This window comes from Pseudophryne corroboree, chromosome 11 (assembly GCF_028390025.1).
Source record: "Pseudophryne corroboree isolate aPseCor3 chromosome 11, aPseCor3.hap2, whole genome shotgun sequence".
Classification (NCBI taxonomy): domain Eukaryota; kingdom Metazoa; phylum Chordata; class Amphibia; order Anura; family Myobatrachidae; genus Pseudophryne; species Pseudophryne corroboree.
In genome coordinates, this window is record NC_086454.1 from 365980749 (window position 1) to 365998011 (window position 17263).

The following is a 17263-nucleotide window of genomic DNA, read 5'->3' on the forward strand; positions in this document are numbered from 1 at the left end:
TAGGGCATTGTAAATGCCCTCAGTTCCAGAATATTTATGTGTAGGGAAGTCTCCTGACTTTTCCATAGCCTTGGAAGTTCCTTCCCTGTGTGACTGCCCCCCAGCCTCGAAGGCTGGCATCCGTGGTCACCAGGACCCAGTCCTGTATGCCGAATCTGCGGCCCCCTAGAAGATGAGCACTCTGCAGCCACCACAACAGCGACACCCTGACCCTTGGAGACAGGGTTATCCGCCGATGCATCTGAAGATGCGACCCGGACCACTTGTCCAACAGATCCCACTGGAAAATCCTTGCATGGGACTTGGCGAATGGAATTTCTTCGTAAGAAGCTACCATCTTTCCCAGGGCTCGCGTGCATTGATGCACCGACACCTGTATACGTATTAGGAGGTCTCTGTCTAGAGACAACAACTCCTTGGACTTCTCCTCCGGGAGAAAACCTTTTTATCCTGTTCTGTGTCCAGAACCATACCCAGGAACAGTACACGCGTCGTAGGAACCAGCTGCGACTTTGGAATATTCAGAAACCAGCCGTGCTGTTGTAGCACTTCCCGAGATAGTGCTACTCCGACGAACAACTGCTCCCTGGACCTCGCCTTTATAAGGAGATCGTCCAAGTACGGGATAATTATTTCGGCCATTACCTTGGTAAATACCTCGGTGCCGGGGACAGACCAACGGCAACGTCTGGAATTGGTAATGACAATCCTGTACCACAATATTGAGGTACTCCTGGTGAAGAGGGTAAATAGGGACATGCAGGTAATCATCCTTGATGTCCAGTGATACCATGAAATTCTCCAGGCTTGCAATAATCGGCCTGAGCGATTCCATTTTGAACTTGAACCTTCGTATATAAGTGTTCAAGGCTTTCCATTTTAGAATGGGTCTCACCGAACCGTCTGGTTTCGGTACCACAACATTTTGGAATAGTAACCCCGGCCTTGTTGAAGGAGGGGTACCTTGATTTCACCTGCTGGAAGTACAGCTTGTGAATTGCCGCCAGTACTACCTTTCTCCGAGGGCAGCAGGCAAGGCTGATGTGAGGTAACGGCGAGGGGGAGTCGCCTCGAACTCCAGCCTGTATCCCTGTGATACTATTTGCAGAACCTAGAGATCCACCTGAAGTTCCCGAGACGCGCCCCTACCGCACCTGTCTCCACCTGTGGAGCCCCAGCGTCATGCGGTGGACTCAGAGGAAGCGGGGGAAGATTTTTGATCCTGGGAACTGGCTGCTGGTGCAGCTTTTTTCCTTCTTCCCTTGTCTCTGTGCAGAAAGGAAGCGCCTTTGACCCGCTTGCTTTTCTGAAGCCGAAAGGACTGTACCTGAAAATTAGAGATGTGCACCGGAAATTTTTCGGGTTTTGTGTTTTGGTTTTGGGTTCGGTTCCGTGGCCGTGTTTTGGGTTCGAACGCGTTTTGGCAAAACCTCACCGAATTTTTTTTGTCGGATTCGGGTGTGTTTTGAATTCGGTGTTTTTTTCAAAAAACCCTAAAAAACAGCTTAAATCATAGAATTTGGGGGTCATTTTGATCCCAAAGTATTATTAACCTCAATAACCATAATTTCCACTCATTTTCAGTCTATTCTGAACACCTTACACCTCACAATATTATTTTTAGTCCTAAAATTTGCACCGAGGTCGCTGGATGACTAAGCTCAGCGACCCAAGTGGCCGACACAAACACCTGGCCCATCTAGGAGTGTCACTGCAGTGTCACGCAGGATGGCCCTTCCAAAAAACACTCCCCAAACAGCACATGACGCAAAGAAAAAAAGAGGCGCAATGAGGTAGCTGTGTGAGTAAGATAAGTGACCCTAGTGGCCGACACAAACACCTGGCCCATCTAGGAGTGGCACTGCAGTGTCACGCAGGATGGCCCTTCCAAAAAATACTCCCCAAACAGCACATGACGCAAAGAAGAAAAAAAAGAGGCGCAATGAGGTAGCTGTGTGACTAAGATAAGCGACCCTAGTGGCCGACACAAACACCTGGACCATCTAGGAGTGGCACTGCAGTGTCACGCAGGATGGCCCTTCCAAAAAACACTCCCCAAACAGCACATGACGCAAAGAAAAATGAAAGAAAAAAGAGGTGCAAAATGGAATTGTCCTTGGGCCCTCCCACCCACCCTTATGTTGTATAAACAGGACATGCACACTTTAACCAACCCATCATTTCAGTGACAGGGTCTGCCACACGACTGTGACTGAAATGACGGGTTGGTTTGGACCCCCACCAAAAAAGAAGCAATTAATCTCTCCTTGCACAAACTGGCTCTACAGAGGCAAGATGTCCACCTCATCATCATCCTCCGATTCATCACCGTGTACATCCCCCTCCTCACAGATTATCAATTCGTCCCCACTGGAATCCACCATCACAGCTCCCTGTGTACTTTGTGGAGGCAATTGCTGCTGGTGAATGTCTCCATGGAGGAATTGATTATAATTCATTTTAATGAACATCATCTTCTCCACATTTTCTGGAAGTAACCTCGTACGCCGATTGCTGACAAGGTGAGCGGCTGCACTAAACACTCTTTCGGAGTACACACTTGTGGGAGGGCAACTTAGGTAGAATAAAGCCAGTTTGTGCAAGGGCCTCCAAATTGCCTCTTTTTCCTGCCAGTATACGTACGGACTGTCTGACGTGCCTACTTGGATGCGGTCACTCATATAATCCTCCACCATTCTTTCAATGGTGACAGAATCATATGCAGTGACAGTAGACGACATGTCCGTAATCGTTGGCAGGTCCTTCAGTCCGGACCAGATGTCAGCATCAGCAGTCGCTCCAGACTGCCCTGCATCACCGCCAGCGGGTGGGCTCGGAATTCTGAGCCTTTTCCTCGCACCCCCAGTTGCGGGAGAATGTGAAGGAGGAGATGTTGACAGGTCGCGTTCCGCTTGACTTGACAATTTTCTCACCAGCAGTTCTTTGAACCCCTGCAGACTTGTGTCTGCCGGAAAGAGAGATACAACGTAGGTTTTAAATCTAGGATCGAGCACGGTGGCCAAAATGTAGTGCTCTGATTTCAACAGATTGACCACCCGTGAATCCTTGTTAAGCGAATTAAGGGCTCCATCCACAAGTCCCACATGCCTAGCGGAATCGCTCAGTGTTAGCTCTTCCTTCAATGTCTCCAGCTTCTTCTGCAAAAGCCTGATGAGGGGAATGACCTGACTCAAGCTGGCAGTGTCTGAACTGACTTCACGTGTGGCAAGTTCAAAAGGTTGCAGAACCTTGCACAACGTTGAAATCATTCTCCACTGCGCTTGAGACAGGTGCATTCCACCTCCTATATCGTGGTCAGTTGTATAGGCTTGAATGGCCTTTTGCTGCTCCTCCAACCTCTGAAGCATATAGAGGGTTGAATTCCACCTCGTTACCACTTCTTGCTTCAGATGATGGCAGGGCAGGTTCAGGCGTTTTTGGTGTTGCTCCAGTCTTCTGTACGTGGTGCCTGTACGCCGAAAGTGTCCCGCAATTCTTCTGGCCACCGACAGCATCTCTTGCACGCCCCTGTCGTTTTTTAAATAATTCTGCACCACCAAATTCAAGGTATGTGCAAAACATGGGACGTGCTGGAATTTGCCCAGATTTAATGCACACACAATATTGCTGGCGTTGTCCGATGCCACAAATCCACAGGAGAGTCCAATTGGGGTAAGCCATTCTGCGATGATCTTCCTCAGTTGCCGTAAGAGGTTTTCAGCTGTGTGCGTATTCTGGAAAGCGGTGATACAAAGCGTAGCCTGCCTAGGAAAGAGTTGGCGTTTGCGAGATGCTGCTACTGGTGCCGCTGCTGCTGTTCTTGCGGCGGGAGTCAATACATCTACCCAGTGGGCTGTCACAGTCATATAGTCCTGAGTCTGCCCTGCTCCACTTGTCCACATGTCCGTGGTTAAGTGGACATTGGGTACAACTGCATTTTTTAGGACACTGGTGAGTCTTTTTCTGAGGTCTGTGTACATTTTCGGTATCGCCTGCCTAGAGAAATGGAACCTAGATGGTATTTGGTACCGGGGACACAGTACCTCAAACAAGTCTATAGTTGGCTCTGCAGTAATGATGGATACCGGAACCACGTTTCTCACCGCCCAGGATGCCAAGGCCTCAGTTATCCGCTTTGCAGCAGGATGACTGCTGTGATATTTCATCTTCCTCGCAAAGGACTGTTGGACAGTCAATTGCTTGGTGGAAGTAGTAAAAGTGGTCTTACAACTTCCCCTCTGGGATGACCATCGACTCCCAGCAGCAACAACAGCAGCGCCAGCAGCAGTAGGCGTTACACGCAAGGATGCATCGGAGGAATCCCAGGCAGGAGAGGACTCGTCAGAATTGCCAGTGACATGGCATGCAGGACTATTGGCATTCCTGGGGAAGGAGGAAATTGACACTGAGGGAGTTGGTGGGGTGGTTTGCGTGAGCTTGGTAACAAGAGGAAGGGATTTACTGGTCAGTGGACTGCTTCCGCTGTCGCCCAAAGTTTTTGAACTTGTCACTGACTTATGATGAATGCGCTGCAGGTGACGTATAAGGGAGGATGTTCCGAGGTGGTTAACGTCCTTACCCCTACTTATTACAGCTTGACAAAGGCAACACACGGCTTGACACCTGTTGTCCGCATTTCTGTTGAAATACTTCCACACCGAAGAGCTGATTTTTTTGGTATTTTCACCAGGCATGTCAATGGCCATATTCCTCCCACGGACAACAGGTGTCTCCCCGGGTGCCTGACTTAAACAAACCACCTCACCATCAGAATCCTCCTTGTCAATTTCCTCCCCAGCGCCAGCAACACCCATATCCTCCTCATCCTGGTGTACTTCAACACTGACATCTTCATTCTGACTATCAGGAACTGGACTGCGGGTGCTCCTTCCAGCACTTGCAGGGGGCGTGCAAATGGTGGAAGGCGCATGCTCTTCACGTCCAGTGTTGGGAAGGTCAGGCATCGCAACCGACACAATTGGACTCTCCTTGTGGATTTGTGATTTCGAAGAACGCACAGTTCTTTGCTGTGCTTTTGCCAGCTTAAGTCTTTTCATTTTTCTAGCGAGAGGCTGAGTGCTTCTATCCTCATGTGAAGCTGAACCACTAGCCATGAACATAGGCCAGGGCCTCAGCCGTTCCTTGCCACTCCGTGTGGTAAATGGCATATTGGCAAGTTTACGCTTCTCCTCCGACAATTTTATTTTAGATTTTTGAGTCCTTTTTTTACTGATATTTTGTGTTTTGGATTTTACATGCTCTGTACTATGACATTGGGCATCGGCCTTGGCAGACGACGTTGATGGAATTTCATCGTCTCGGCCATGACTAGTGGCAGCAGCTTCAGCACGAGGTGGAAGTGGATCTTGATCTTTCCCTATTTTTGGAACCTCAACATTTTTGTTCTCCATATTTTAATAGGCACAACTAAAAGGCACCTCAGGTAAACAATGGAGATGGATGGATACTAGTATACTTATGGATGACGAGTGACTGACGACACAGAGGTAGCTACAGCCGCGGACTACCGTACTGCGTCTGCTAGTATAGAGATGATAATGATATAAAAAATATATATATATCACTACTGCAGGTATATATAATATAATGACGGACCTGCTGGACACTGTCAGCAGACTCCTAAACTACTAGTATGAAGAAGATAGAAAAAAAAACCCCACCACAGGTAGGTATACAATTATGGACGAGCACTGACGACACAGAGGTAGCTACAGCCGTGGACTACCGTACTGCGTCTGCTAGTATAGAGATGATAATGATTTAAAAAATATATATATATCACTACTGCAGGTATATATAATATAATGACGGACCTGCTGGACACTGTCAGCAGACTCCTAAACTACTAGTATGAAGAAGATAGAAAAAAAACCCCCACCACAGGTAGGTATACAATTATGGACGAGCACTGACGACACAGAGGTAGCTACAGCCGTGGACTACCGTACTGCGTCTGCTAGTATAGAGATGATAATGATATAAAAAATATATATATATCACTACTGCAGGTATATATAATATAATGACGGACCTGCTGGACACTGTCAGCAGACTCCTAAACTACTAGTATGAAGAAGATAGAAAAAAAAAAACCACCACAGGTAGGTATACAATTATGGACGAGCACTGACGACACAGAGGTAGCCACAGCCGTGGACTACCGTACTGCATCTGCTAATATAGAGATGATAAAGATGATAGAGATGAACAAAAATAATATAACACTAGTGCAGGTAAATATTTATATAATATAATGAATGATGGACCTGCTGGACACTGTCAGCAGAATGCGTTTATAGAATAAAAAAAAAAAACACCACAGGAGTGTTTAACTTTTTCAGGCAGACAATATACTGGTGGTCACTGGTCAGTCACACTGGCAGCAAAAGTGTGCACTGTACTCCTGCTATAACTGCACCCCAGTCTCCCCCACAATTCAGCTGTGTGAGCAGTGAGCACTCAGCACAGTCAGATATACATAGATTAGATATATCATGCAGCACACTGAGGCTGAGCACAGATATGGTATGTGACTGTGTATCGTTTTTTTTCAGGCAGAGAACGGATTATATTAAATAATAAATAAAACTGGTGGTGGTCACTAGTAACTATCAGCAAAACTCTGCACTCTGAGTACTCCTAATGCTCCCCAAAATTACTAAGTTAGTAGTAAATCAACTCAAGTGTCTCTATCTATTCTAACGGAGAGGACGCCAGCCACGTCCTCTCCCTATCAATCTCAATGCACGTGTGAAAATGGCGGCGACGCGCGGCTCCTTATATAGAATCCGAGTCTCGCGATAGAATACGAGCCTCGCGAGAATCCGACAGCGGGATGATGACGTTCGGGCGCGCTCGGGTTAACCGAGCAAGGCGGGAAGATCCGAGTCTGCCTCGGACCCGTGTAAAAAGGCTGAAGTTCGGGGGGGTTCGGATTCCGAGGAACCGAACCCGCTCATCTCTACTGAAAATACGGTGCTTTCTTAGGCTGTGAGGAAACCTGAGGTAAAAAATTTTTATTCCCAGCTGTTGCTGTGGATACGAGGTCCCAGAGACCATCCCCAAACAATTCCTCACCCTTATAAGGCAGAAACTCCATGTGCCGTTTACAGGCAGCATCACCTGTCCACTGCCGGGTTTCTAATACCCTCCTGGCAGAATGGACATTGCATTAATTCAGGATGCCAGCCGGCAAATATCCCTCTGTGCATCCTTTATATATAAGACAACGTCTTAAATATGCTCAATGTTAGCAAAATATTATCCCTGTCTTAGCGTATTAATATTATCTGACAGGGTATCAGACCGCGCTGCAGCAGCACTATTTATGCTGAGGCAATTGCAGGTCTCAGTATATAACCTGAGCAGGGGTGTATCTAGGGGTCCGAGCGCCCCTGGCAAAGTAAAGGAGTGCACCCCCCCCCCCCCCCCCCCCGCCAGGTAAGGTAAATAGAAGAAAAGAAACAGCGGCACTCCCGGTCTTGTGTAATCAAAAAGTGTTGTATTAAGGCACTAACAAGAATGTAGAGACCGCAATGTATTATCCTTTGGTTTCAATACTATCTCCTGAAATGGGTCTATCATTTGTTTAATGAGAAATACATTGTATATGCAATCATATCATAGCTCTCAAACCATGCATTCTGTAGATCGTATATCTGGCTAAACCTCACTTTATCCACAAAACAGTTCTGGTCAAAAGTACATTACACCCAAGAGATAGGCCCTCATTCCGAGTTGTTCACTCGCTAGCAGATTTTAGCAGCCGTGCAAACGCTAAACCGCCGCCCTCTGGGAGTGTATCTTAGCTTAGCAGAAGTGCGAACGAAAGGATCGCAGCGCGGCTACAAAAAAAGATTGTGCAGTTTCTGAGTAGCTCGAAACTTACTCCTAGCTTGCGATCACTTAAGACTATTCAGTTCCTGTTCTGACATCACACACCCGCCCAGCGTTCGACCAGCCACGCCTGCGTTTCCCCTGGCACGCCTGCGTTTTTCAGCACACTCCCTGAAAACGGTCAGTTATCTCCCAGAAACACCCCTTTCCTGTCAATCAAGCTGCGGCCAGCAGTGCGATTGAAAAGCGTCGCGAGACCTTGTGTGAAACTGCATCGGTTGTTGTGAAAGTACGTCGCGTGTACGCATTGCGTCCCATACGCATGCGCAGAAGTGCCGCTTTTTAGCCTGATCGCTGCACTGCGAACAACGGCAGCTAGCGATCAACTCGGAATGACCCCCATGGTGTGGTCAAGCAGTTTACTCAGCCAAGATGCGATTAAACATGAATATGTATTTTCTTTATAATCTGTATTTATGTATGGATTACAGGCTGGGGATGTCCTGTTATTGTGATCAGGATAATTACTAGCAGGCCCGGGTTACGGGAAGGGAGGAATTTGTAGCTTTTAGTGCATAACAATAGCTTATCTTCTAGCAGCTCAGGAGTGAAGGTCCTACTGTTCAGATTAGACACAGATCCTTATATTTAGTAAATGAATTCTAGCCTGTGCAGCCTATGCAGACCCCCCTCCCCCCCCTCCCTGCAGCATCCTCCCCATGTGCAGAATGCTTCTGCCAGAATCCACTACCCCCTGTGCTGTGCAGAATCCCCTCCATCCATGCAGGATGCCCAGCTCCCATCCCCACCTGTGCTGCAGTGGGATCGACGATGGTTGGGGAGTCCCGCGGCCGATCTTCACCTCAGGACTCTCTTGGGCAGCCAACACCCAGCCGGCTACAGGCCGGGGCGGGCAGCGGGCGGGCCGCTCTGGGACTGTAGGTGGGAACGGTGTAGCCGGACAGGCTGTGCATCGGCTCTGGGAGCACGGGCGGGGTCCGTCACTGCACCACTCTCTGCTAACAAGAAACTACATAAACTACACCTCCCAGCAGCCCTTACTGCCGGGAGCTCCTGGTTGCAAGGGCTGCTGGGAGGTGTAGTTTATGTAGCGTTTCTTGTTTGTAGTGCGATGCGATGCAGTGCCGGCCCCCGGCGCCCGCTGCTGCATAGTGTGGTCATTGCTGGCAGCTACCCAGCGCGGGGAGAGGAACGGATCCAGCTGCTACCTACTGGCCGTGGGTGGCACCGCTGGTGGCGCCCCTCCTCTGCTGGCACCCCTGGCGAGTGCCATCCTGGCCAATAGGTAGATACGCCCCTGAACCTGAGTGTGTAAATACAGACTTCAGGATCGCCTCCTGCTTTTTATCAGCAGGCTCCTTCAAGGTGGCCGTATCCTAAGACGGCAGTGCCACCTTTTGACAAACGTGTGAGCGCCTTATCCACCCTAAGGGATATCTCCCAACGTGACCTATCCTCTGGCGGGAAAGGGTACGCCATCAGTAACTTTTTAGAAATTACCAGTTTCTTATCGGGGGAAGCCCACGCTTCTTTACCCACTTCATTCATTCATCTGATGGGGGAACAAAACACTGGCTGCTTTTTCTCCCCAAAAATAAAACCCCTTTTATGTAATACTTGGGTTCATGTCAGAAAATGCGTAACACATTTTTCATTGCCGAGATCATGTAACGGATGTTCCTAGTGGATTGTGTATATGTCTCAACCTCGTCGACACTGGAGTCAGACTCCGTGTCGACATCTGTGTCTGCCATCTGAGGTAACGGGCGTTTTTTGAGCCCCTGATGGCCTTTGAGACGCCTGGGCAGGCGCGGGCTGAGAAGCCGGCTATCCCACAGCTGTTACGTCATCCAGCCTTTTATGTAAGGAGTTGACACTGTCGGTTAATACCTTCCACCTATCCATCCACTCTGGTGTTGGCCCCACAGGGGGCGACATCCCATTTATCGGCCTCTGCTCCGCCTCCACGTAACCTTTCTCATCCAACATGTCGACACAGCCGTACCGACACACCGCACACACACAGGGAATGCTCTGACTGAGGACAGGACCCCACAAAGTCCTTTGGGGAGACCGAGAGAGAGTATGCCAGCACACACCAGAGCGCTATATAATGCAGGGATTAACACTATAACTGAGTGATTTTTCCCCAAATAGCTGCTTGTATACATATATTGCGCCTAAATTTAGTGCCCCCCCTCTCTTTTTAACCCTTTGAGCCTGAAAACTACAGGGGAGAGCCTGGGGAGCTGTCTTCCAGCTGCACTGTGAAGAGAAAATGGCGCCAGTGTGCTGAGGGAGAAGCCCCGCCCCTTTTTCGGCGGACTTTCTCCCGCTTTTTCTGGAATACTGGCAGGGGTAATTTTACATCTATATAGCCTCTAGGACTATATATGATGTAGATTTGCCAGCCAAGGTGTCATATATTGCCCTCAGGGCGCCCCCCCCAGCGCCCTGCACCCATCAGTGACCGGAGTGTGAAGTGTGTATGAGGAGCAATGGCGCACAGCTGCAGTGCTGAGCGCTACCTTGGTGAAGACCGAAGTCTTCTGCCGCCGATTTTCCGGACTCTTCATGCTTCTGGCTCTGTAAGGGGGACGGCGGCGCGGCTCCGGGAACGAACACCAAGGTCGGGTCCTGCGGTCGATCCCTCTGGAGCTAATGGTGTCCAGTAGCCTAAGAAGCCCAAACTACCACCTGTTAGGTAGGTTCGCTTCTTCTCCCCTTAGTCCCTCGCTGCAGTGAGTCTGTTGCCAGCAGATCTCACTGTAAAATAAAAAACCTAAATATACTTTCTTTCTAGGAGCTCAGGAGAGCCCCTAGTGTGCATCCAGCTCAGCCGGGCACAAGAATCTAACTGAGGTCTGGAGGAGGGTCATGGGGGGAGGAGCCAGTGCACACCAGGTAGTCCTAAAGCTTTCTTTAGTTGTGCCCAGTCTCCTGCGGAGCCGCTAATCCCCATGGTCCTTACGGAGTCCCAGCATCCACTTAGGACGTCAGAGAAATAATATATCAATATTTGCACCCCTTGCATTACAATGTGGTTTGGGTTTATCCAGGTGCAAAGTTTCTTTTTTTTTTTTTTCTTTGTTCCCAGTTCAGAATCAGCCCCGCAGTATTTAACCCAGTCTCCATATATGTCCGGCAAAGACGGTTTATGATGGCTGAACGCAGGCCCCAGCGGTCTCCAGTTCTTCACCTCTGATAGTGCTGAGACGTCTGAAACTCACTCTCATGCTGCTTCGTGTTGTTCTTAATGAAGAGGAGCGACACGGTTCTACTCATTATCACCCTGTCAACACTTTGCGTCATGAAGGTAACGGGCAGCTCTCTTCTGCTGAGTCAGTCAGGAAAGTACAGAAATTGTATTTATTTCCTCCTGACCTGTTTCCGCTCAGCACCTAACTTCTGTCAGACTAGTATGAGAACCACTTTCCTGCAGCCCACTCCAGTATATGATAAAGTCAGTGGTTCACAGAGAGATTGCCATCAGCAGCAGCCAATGATTGCATAGTGCCCACATATTCTGCAGTGCTGTACAGACACAGGGCACATCAGCCCTGGCCAGAGGAGCTTACAATCTTATTTTTCTCACAGAAGCATACAAGCACACGTCACTCATCATATATATACTACATAAACCACATCTAACTCCTGTTATTACCTGGTAATATCAGCATAAACTGCTTTATGAATGGCTGACCTACACAACAGGATCCACTCTCAGCAGCCATTATGCCAACATAGCGTCAGGGCCCTCTTATTAATGACGTCATCACCGAGCGCTCGTGAACTCTCCAATCAGCTCCTTTTAGGCATGACCCGGGTTGATCCTTACACACTGAGCCAGGACACGGTTCACACCAGCTTGTCCTGACAATAACCCGGGCTCTACACTCGGTGTGAAAGGGCTATAACTGTGCATTGGAGTGCACTAAACACTGGGATAGGGGGAACACCAAGAGGGCGGAGGGCCCTGCTCATGAGAGCTGACAGTGTAGGCGGTGGGAGGTAAACTGGGAAAGGATGGGAGGGAGGACAGGGGGTGCAAGTTAAGAATGTGAGGAGGGCTGGAGAAGTTTGATGAAAAAGCGCAGATTCCGGCCATGTTTAAATCCATGCAGTCTCATATGGGGGAGGGGAGGTTTGTGTTTTGAAAAACAAATGAAAAAAAGTAAAAATATGCCAGGTACTTATCCCACGTCAACGCACTTTTTGTCACAGATACTCCGGCCACGGAGTTTCCCCTATGAGGCCTGTAATATACAGCAGATACAGGGGAGGTTCTCTAGAGAACTCTCTCTCACATTTCTCGATTTTGCCGTATTACGATGTTGGAGATAAGACCATTGTTAATATTTAATCTGCTTCTGCGTCTCTAGTACTGGTAGACTGATACCGCCTTCGCCCCGGGCGATATTTGGCCGCTGTATAGGTGGCAGCTTGGACAGATCTGGCCCCAATGTTGAACGACTGGGTTACATTGAGGGAAATGATCAGAAGCAGATGACAGCGCAGAACAACGATTGTGGCCCATTCAGATGGTCTGCACTAGCCTGGACGCACTGACTCCTCCGGGTGCCGTCAGCGGGACTGCGTGCCACTTCATGCACAGGTAACAGCAGGAGTCCCAGATGAGGGGACTACACATAAAAGAGGGGCAGGGGGCGACACAAGGAGCCTATAGAAACAGACACTGAGTGATATGGATATGACCCGCAGTGCCTGACAGCCGCCAAAAACAGGTTCTTACACAAAACTCAGATAGCCTCAATGACATACAGTAAAGTGGGATTCAATTGTTTTCATACCCAATCTCCCTTCTAAATTGACGGGAGATCACGGGGCAATATTCAAATTCCTTTTTTCACTCAAGTCACACCCAAACAGACTGGGGTTACCTCACATAAACTAACGGGGGCGACGCTAAAAGTGCTTGGTTGGGTGTCATCTAGTGGCAGCCGCAAGGAAAAACAATTCAATTCCCTCCCTAATGTTAGTTATTTATCCCTTTGGGCTACGTATAAGGGTGCAGCTCAGAAAAGAAACACAACTTTTTGGGTGCGGCCACCAGCCTTCAGGTGTTTAAGGTTCCGCCGCCCCAGCGCGAATTCCTGTGTTCTTTTCTGATTTCATTATGCATTACACTGACTGGAGGGTCCTTATTGCACCATATAATAACGATCTGTTACTGGAAGTGTACGGAATGGGATAAGGATGTCACTGACTGGAGGGTCCTTATTGCACCATATAATACCAAACTGTTACTGGAAGTGTACGGAATGGATAAGGATGTCACTGACTGGAGGGTCCTTATTGCACCATATAATAACGATCTGTTACTGGAAGTGTACGGAATGGGATAAGGATGTCACTGACTGGAGGGTCCTTATTGCACCATATAATAACAAACTGTTACTGGAAGTGTACGGAATGGATAAGGATGTCACTGACTGGAGGGTCCTTATTGCACCATATAATAACGATCTGTTACTGGAAGTGTACGGAATGGGATAAGGATGTCACTGACTGGAGGGTCCTTATTGCACCATATAATAACGATCTGTTACTGGAAGTGTACGGAATGGGATAAGGGTGTCACTGAATGGAGGGTCCTTATTGCACCATATAATAACGATCTATTACTGGAAGTGTACGGAATGGGATAAGGATGTCACTGACTGGAGGGTCCTTATTGCACCATATAATAACGATCTGTTACTGGAAGTGTACGGAATGGGATAAGGATGTCACTGACTGGAGGGTCCTTATTGCACCATATAATAACGATCTGTTACTGAGCAGGATAAGGATGTCACTGAATGGAGGGTCCTTATTGCACCATATAATAACGATCTGTTACTGGAAGTGTACGGAATGGGATAAGGATGTCACTGACTGGAGGGTCCTTATTGCACCATATAATAACGATCTGTTACTGGAAGTGTACGGAATGGAATAAGGGTGTCACTGAATGGAGGGTCCTTATTGCACCATATAATAACGATCTATTACTGGAAGTGTACGGAATGGGATAAGGATGTCACTGACTGGAGGGTCCTTATTGCACCATATAATAACGATCTGTTACTGGAAGTGTACGGAATGGAATAAGGGTGTCACTGAATGGAGGGTCCTTATTGCACCATATAATAACGATCTATTACTGGAAGTGTACGGAATGGGATAAGGATGTCACTGACTGGAGGGTCCTTATTGCACCATATAATAACGATCTGTTACTGAGCAGGATAAGGATGTCACTGAATGGAGGGTCCTTATTGCACCATATAATAACGATCTGTTACTGAGCAGGATAAGGATGTCACTGAATGGACTGGTTTTGCATTTGTCATTTATTTGATTAGTAATGTAGAACATTTACAGCAGGGGCTGATTCTGAGCAGATAAATACAGCAACTTCGCACCTTGGAAATACCATGTTGCTGTGCAGACAGAGGGAATGGAGCAGGTGTAAAACGTGCAGAGGGACAGATTTGGCAGGGACGTGTCCAAGCTCTATATTGCAGTGTTATAGTAAAGCTGTCCAGCACGTGCGGCCTACGTGGAAAGCGGACGGTATTTACCTGCATAAAAAAAAGAGAGAATAATTCTGCCTTACATTGTAACATGATTGCTCAAGTGCAAAGTTATTTATTTCTTTTTGCTCCCAACACAGAATCTTCTTCTAAGGACCTATTTATCACTGAATATTTGCGGCACATCCCTGAAAACACTCGTTCTATCAGGACTGCAAACCCATCAGATGGCGTTAACCCAGAGCCGGACATAGGCATAGGCAAACTAGGCAATTGCCTAGGGCATTTGATATGCCTAGGGGCATCAGCAGCTTCTGCTGATTAAAATGATATGCGGCATGCCTATATTCTGTGTGTAGCATTTCATATGCAGATACAGCCACAGTCTCACACAGTATATAGGCATGCTGCATATCAGTTTAATCAGCAGAAGCTGCTTGTGCATCCTAGCCACATAGTAATGCAAATAAGATGCATTTTCATAAAAAAAGGTATGCCTGGCGTTAGCATTGATGCAAGATTTATGAGGACACATCTGTATCCAAGCAGAGGCAGAGGTCACAGTGTTAGTGGCAGTGTAAGTGCTGTGTGCATGTGAGTGGCTTGGTTGTGCAGTAGTGTTCAGAATATGTGTAAGGAGCATTATTTGTGTCATGTAAAAATGCATTAATAATGTGCAACATATGTGTAAGGGGCACTATGTGTGTCATTATGTGTATAAGGGCATTAATAATGTGCGACATATGTGTAACAGGGTACTACTGTATGCGTGTCATGTGTATAGGGGCACTAATAAAGTGCAGCATATGTGCAGGGGGCACTATGTGTATCATTATGTATATAAGGGCATTAATAATGTGCGGCATATGTGTAAGAGACATTATGTGTAAAAGGGCATTAATAAAGGTTGTCATAATGTGTAAGGTGCATTATGTTTATAAGGACATTAATGTGTATCATATGTGTAAGGGGAATTACTGTGTGGAATTGTATATAAATGCATTACTAATGTGTGGCATTTTGTGTATAAGGTGCTCTACTATGTGGCGTTGCATATAGAAAGGGTACTACCAGTGGCGTCATGAGGGGGGTGCGGGGGGTGCGGCCCGCACCCGGGTGTCACCCCTCCATGGGGTGACACCAAATAGAGCAGCCGCACACCCCCATCAGCACATTCTCATCCAGTGTCACGTCCGCGGCAGTGTGCACACCCCGCCTCCCCAGTAGTAAGCGCCGCTCTCAATGCCGGCCCGCTATCAATACACACCCGCCCGGCATCTCCAACCCTGCACAACACCGCCGCGGCCGGGTCTCGGGAAGCGCACACAGCGTGATGTGCTATCAATGCACACCCGCCCGGCGCCTCCAACCCTGCAGAACACCGCCGCGGCCGGGTCTCGGGAATCGCACACAGCGTGATGTGATGATGTTATCACGCATGCTAGTGCCGCTTGCCATGCTGGGAGGGAGAAGTGGGAGGGGACTGTGACCTGTAGTAGGAGTGCAGCAGCTTCGTTACAAGAGGGAGGATCGGCTCTGCAGTCAAGTGCGCACCTCAGTCTTCAGCAGCAGTCACTCCCTGGATTGTGGCTTCTGCCAGTTCAGTGTGTTCAAAAACGTGATCAAAAGTTAGTATTTACAGCTAGAAAAATACACTGCCGATTAAATATATATATGTATACTCCAAAATGAGGTCCGGCACTCGGGTCAACGTGTGGAAAAATGCAGCGGTGCCCTCCTCGTGGACTATCAAATACCACCAAATATGTAGACAGGCGCAGGCGGTACTCAGCAGGCTGAAATCAGACCGGATATGATAATCACTTTAATGGAAACGGGCCGACATGTTTCGGAGAAACCCTCTCAGTCCTCTGGTCCTGAGGACGGAGAGGGTTTCTCCGAAACATGTCGGCCCGTTGCCATTAAAGTGATTATCATATAAGCTCCGATTTCAGCCTGCTGAGTGCCGCCTGCGCCTGTCTACATATATGTATATATTTTTTCCCCTAAAGAGTGTATTGAAATCAGTACCATTTATTTGTACCAAATAAACTGTTCATTTCAATATAATCCAGTATTACTTTAAGTTAATTATATATATATATATATATATATATATTTATTCTCGTCGGCGCGGCACTCAGCTTCTCAGTATAAAAGATACGGACAAGTACTGCTTATCAACGTTTCAATATATTTTCATATTTTCATCCTGACGAAAATATATGAAGATATATTGAAACGTTGATAAGCAGATCTTGTCCGTATCTTTTATACTGAGAAGCTGAGTGCCGCTGAGAATCTATACTTACCTGTTTTACTTTTATTGATTATCAGTCATCATCTTTATGCCATATTCAGAATCATGGGTAACACACGAAAAAACCTCATTGCATTGCAAGACAGTTTGTGGCCAGAAAGTTATGAAACTGTTGAGTGTAATAATTTAGGCGTTGAGTCTAATTCACCTAACCCATGTAAATGTTATTACATTTAGGCTGTGCATATGATATTGTAATTTAAAGGTATAATATTAATTTTATTAGCTGTTCATGTCACTACTATTGCCATTGCATCCAGTGATATACAGGAATTATGATTTACAAGTACAACTAGTACTAGTACATTACTAAGGGTTCCGTGTGGTGTGATACAGGAGGAGGACTATGGTGGGGGGGGAGGGGGGGTGGAGGGGGGTGACACCATGAGTTATCACACCGGGTGACACCAACCCTAGTGACGCCTCTGGGTACTACTGTGTTGTCTAATGTGACTAAAGAGCAATAAGGTGTGGTGTAATGTGAATAAGGGGCTCTACTGTGAGGAGTAACGTTTATAAGGTAAAG